Source organism: Chiroxiphia lanceolata, chromosome 5 (genome assembly GCF_009829145.1).
Source record: "Chiroxiphia lanceolata isolate bChiLan1 chromosome 5, bChiLan1.pri, whole genome shotgun sequence".
In the NCBI taxonomy this organism is placed as follows: domain Eukaryota; kingdom Metazoa; phylum Chordata; class Aves; order Passeriformes; family Pipridae; genus Chiroxiphia; species Chiroxiphia lanceolata.
In genome coordinates this window covers 11,106,851-11,112,426 of record NC_045641.1, presented here as the reverse complement: position 1 = coordinate 11,112,426, position 5,576 = coordinate 11,106,851, and positions in this window count along the sequence as shown.

The following is a 5,576-nucleotide window of genomic DNA, read 5'->3' as shown; positions in this document are numbered from 1 at the left end:
AGATTACTTATAGTATGAAAAACACTGGCTGAAAATAAGCACTAAAGTACATAATAGTTTGTTTATTCCAAGGAAGAGCAGTAAAGTATTTTATAAAGGTCTAGATGACATTTTACTTTCATCTAAGTTCTCCTTACTGTCTTTCTTTAACTAATGGCTTCCTTTTTTTTCCAGTGGAAGAATCCCTGTTTTTTCTATCTGTTCGCTATTCTAAGCACTGAATTGAAGCACATTAGAGTAAACAACAAGACACATTATTCAACAGGGTCATTATTGACCCCATGTAAAATAAAAACAAGGAAAGAAACAAGAAAATAAACTTAGATATTTACCCACATATATAAATAAAAATACAGTGGAAATTCTCAAAATACCAACATAAAAACTAACTGCTAATTGCTGTTCTATTACTAATACAACATACAGTGAACATTTATTTTAATTAGAACTCTTAAACAAGAGTATATTGACTTTCCAATAGTAGCACAATACAGGATAAAAAAGTTATCAGCTCAAAGTAATCACAGGGAAAAAATATCCCCTATAGTCCATCATGTTATTGATGTTATTCTGAACAATCCACTAACTTTTAAATTATGGTGGCCTCTGACCAAAACTCAGTGGCATAACATGATCATCCCATACAGTGAGTGTAGCTCACAAACCAACTAAACTCCCCTTTTACAGGGGAAAAATACACTTAAAAGAGATATTAAGGTTTTCTTTTTACAAATCTCTATTTGTAACAGGAATGAACATGATGTCCCCTTAAAGTACAACTCTTTACTACTTTACAATCAACACATACAGCTTGTAAAAATATCCTCAAATCTACTATGTTCTTTCCCCTCATACACTGAACAGTGTCAGTCTATCTCACTCCTCTCTGCACATCTTGCTATCACAAAACCACCCACTGAACAGTGCTACTACGTAGCAAATTGTGGTTTAGTATAATTTTGAGTAAGATCTCATGTGAATGCATCTTCTAGCTGAACAAGTTCATTTTACAGCCTCTTGGTGTTATGTGGACAGGATTTGCATCCATGGGCAAACACAGTTAACAGGTTTGATCAATGCATGTTCAGCATTTAAGTGCACTTGGATCTTGGGCCTCAGAGGACCCTCAGATGTGCTACTTCAGAATTTATGATTTGTTTTTAATGGACTTTACCAAGGTTAAGAAGCTTCCACAATGCTTATCATCAGAGTCTTGCTGTTCTGTGATTTATATACATTTTCTATGCTTTTAAAATGTTACAGAAAAGGGTTGTATTTATGGTAGGTTTTCTACAAAGTTACAGAAAGTGGTTTCAGTATATGTAATGCATCACATAGATGCATGTTATAAGGATTGTATATTACCTTTTCTGAGTGTCTTGTAACCTTTATTGACACTAGTCAGATTTACATGTCCCTTTGGATGAAAGAATGGACTGCAGAGCCTTTAATTCAATTTATTAGAACAAGAAGCTGACTAAGAGTTGAGAAGGAGCATGACCTTTCCACGTCAGTCATTTGCTTTTAGGGCCAACATAGAAAAACTCCTTGTAATTCCCAGAGAGTAATACATTCTTTATGTGTTTCTTGAGTTGCCTGTCATCCTCAGTACAGCAGCTCTATAGTACAGCAAGGGTTATTTTCACTTTTTCAGTGACTGATGTTCTTCTGAAATCAGGGCCTTGGGAAGTGTTTTACCTTCAAAAATTTAGAAGTGCAAAAGGGAGTTTGTGATAGGATGACTTGTTTTCTTCTTTAAGACTTTGCTTATTGGCAGTTCTCAATGGAAGAGCCACGTGCTTGTTAGACAATTGCTGATACAGATAAACAAGCTAAAACAAAGCTCCGAGCTCCAAAGGCTAAACTAGTCCAGGCAAAACATGAGAAGCTCTCAGGCTTGTGTTAACATAAAGACTGTGGCTTTTTACCCACAACAACAATACTGCATTTACTAATGCATGGGGCTATGCTGGATGTTCTTAAGTTCAGAGAAGAGGTTTCAAGGGACCCAGTCTTTTTTTTATTATTTGATCATTCCTTTTATATCTCTGAAATGCACAGTGCTGGGATTGAAAGTAAGGTTGACAGGTGACTACAGGATTAGGGTTTGGACAAGAACAGTTTTGAGAAACCTAAATTCGCAATGTATCATTGAGAATCCTGAGAAAAAAGGAAAAGGGTTCATTTTGGTTTTAAGTGCTACTTTATTTTCTGTCATTCACTTCTCAGGGACTGGGCCTAATTTCTAGCCTGGGTTAGGTTTAAAACTAGGAGTATGGACAGAATTTGAGAAGTGTAGGGTGAGGAGCCCAGGTTCCTGCTGTGTCTTGGAGGTTCCCTGGAGCTAGGAAGAAGACTTATGCCATTGTCCTCAAAATAATTTTTCCTTAAGCCCTTGTTCTCTCCTATCTCATGCCTACTTTTACATTCTGAAATGAAGCAGGACCAAGATCAGGTGTACACCAAGGGTTTTGGAAAGTAGGCTCATAAGCCCAGGTTCCTGATGCAACTCGGAGGTTCCTGTGTGCATAGAGTAGATTTCAAACTGTTAGAGACACCTTTTCTTCATCATTCACAGCTCATGGGACCAAATTCATTTCTAGCTAAGGTAAAAATTGCAGTTAGGGTTAGGAATTGGGATGTTTTCTATTATTTAGCACCTTTTCTATTTTAAGTGTAGGCACGGTGCTGGGAAGATTTTCAGAAACCTCTGGTTATCTTTTCTCTGGAAGTCGTGTTTCATGCTTCCATCTGACCTCAGAGATTTCCCTTCCTTGTGAAAAATCCCTGTTTTCAACAAAAATGGGAAGATAGTTTTTCTGTGTGTACATGGAAATAAAAGGATAAAAGTCAACCATGTACAAAAACCACATGGTAGATATCACAGTCTTCACTCTTCCTCCTGCCCTTCAGTACAGCCAGTTCACTGTAGTCCTTCTCATCCCTCACTTTTTGGCCCTTCTGGAGAATTCAGGTGGAGTTTAGGTTGCTGCAGAGCTATAGAAGGGTCGGGCTTCAGTCCTGGGTGTCAGTTCAGGTCTGGCAACCATGGGTTGGTACCTGAATGCAGAAGCTCAGTGACCCCGCAAGGTAGATTCAGAAATGCTTTATGATCTTAAAGTATTAGCCAGGTTTGAGAAGAGAGTGATCCAGCTTGCTGTCTGGGGTAACCCAGTCCAAGCAGGATGTAGGTGATGTTGGTTACACCCCATGCAGTAAGAGCTGTCACACTTGGGCCCTTTCCCTGCCCCCCTCTGTGTGTCTGAAGGAAGAAATAAGAAAGGATCATGAGGCCGCACTCCTGGGCACAACTTGGCCTGCTGTGCCCACCTGGCCTGGACCCACAAGCAGTAGTACCCTCAGGAATGGGATTATTTGGGATCTAGGCTCTGGTTTTGATTCCCACAGCACCCCTGCACGCAGCACTGTGTACAGACACCCAGACTGCCTGTGCTCCCTGCAGTGTCACTGGGACACAGAGCTGCTGGCTGGGCTGGGGGAGGTCCTGCACACCCTGACCTGTGCTGTCCCCTCGGTTTGTCCCTTCAGCCCCCTGAGATGCCTGGGGACATCACCTGCAGCCCCTTCCCTTGGAGGATCACAAAGCTGAGAGCTCAATCCTGTCACTGGGTGCACTCAGGCCAGCCAAACTTCTTCCCTCATGAGCAGGAAACATGACCTAAGTGGTCTTACCTGTAGTAGCTTTAAGGCTGAGGTGTAAAGTCTGTCTGATTTCTCAGGCACTTGCTTGAAGAATATGTTTGAAATGTGTTTGTTCGTGGATTTGTTTCTTAAACACCTTGTTTTTCGTTATGTTATCGAGGCATCAGAAATTAATGTTGATGTCACCATAGTTCAAATCATTAATTTTAAGTTAGATTTATTGCTGGAAATGAGTCCAGAAACCTTACCACTGGAAATCCATTAATTCCAATACAAATAAGGAATTAGTCAAGTGAAGCACTACAGATCAGGCAGCAACAGAAATCAAGATGGTGCAAAATGTAATTTAGCTCTCCACTCCCCACTTCTGCTGGGAGACCTCCACACTCTGATGACCCAGTTCACATGCACAACCTGCAGGATGCTGTTGTTCAGTGGCCAAGTTGCTTATTCTAATTAGGTTAATCATAACACAGTGACCTTATGGTGAAAATTAGTTTGAAATGTATTAAAAAAAAAAAAAAACGAAACAAAAGGAAACCCTTCATCACTGATCCTATTTCAAAAGTGAGCGTTATTTCAAGGCTGGATTTCAAAATTCAGTTGAATATATTTAGAACTCTGTCATGCTTTAACCTGAGCTGTCAGCTAAGTGCCATGCAGCCGCTCACTCACACGCACCCACCCCCGCAGTGGGATGGGGAAGAGAATCAGGAAAAGGTAAAGTCCATGGGTTTATATTAGAAAAATTTAATAATTGAAAGAAAGTACAATATAATAATAATAACAATAATAGTGACAATAATAGCAGTAAGGAAAACTTTATAGTAAATGCAAGACCCAGCACTGTGACAGCTAATAAGAAGAAAATTAAGTCTATTCCAGCTGAAACCAGGACAAAGTCCATTAAATATAGTAAAATATTTTCTGTAATTAGTCACAATAAATCAAGAGGAGTAAAGGGGGAGCAGCTCTGCATTAGCAAGTTCTTTGTGTAGAGAATGGGTCTCTACATGGTGCCATGAGAACTGGTGGGTTTACATCTGCTCTGCAGTGGTAGAAGTTACTGTTGCAGTCACAGGGCACTAAAGAGGCTATTGAGTGGCACAATTATTAACTATATATAAAAAAGTCTCACCTTTAATTGCAAAAAAAAAAAGTTTCAATTTGAATTTATGGCCAGGAACTGAGGTCTTATAATATTTTTTTTCTCCTTAACCTCCATCTTATTGTGTTTTGTTTTTTTTTCCAAACTGGATAACAGCATTTGCCAATTTTATGTGCATTTTTTATGTATATTTCTCTCAGCTGTTCTAACAAAACAGTATAATTAAATATTCAGATTGGCACTGCTCTTTGTCATATACCGTTTAAGTCTGGGAGTTTGCCTTTGTTGAATTAATGGTATGTCATTTTTAGTTGTATATGTAACATGAAAACAAAATGGGCTGTAAATTATGTATTGATAATGTTTAATGCTATAGTTTTCCTAAGGCTTCAATTATAAATAAAAGTCAGTTATATATTCTATATGTTATACATTATCTTTTTTCTCTCATCACTAGAAAACACAGAATACTGAGGTGTCCTCAGTTTCCTGAGAAGTGCTGATTGCCTGGTCTGGTGGAAAATATCACTGCCCATGGCTAGGGGGTTGGAACTACATGATTTTTAAGGTCCCCTGCAAACCAAACCATCCGATCATTCTATGGTATTGGCTTAAACAGGAATGTGGCTTTTATTCCAGTAGGATTTATCAGCAGCCGGCATCTCTGTGGAACAGGAATAATTTTTTTCAATCTTCCTATGATATGGAAACTCAGTGTTGGTCTGAAATGATCAGGCTGTACCCAAGGCTTCAACTGGCTGCTAACGGGTGTCTTATTGATACTGTTTCTCACCTAGAGGGTTTT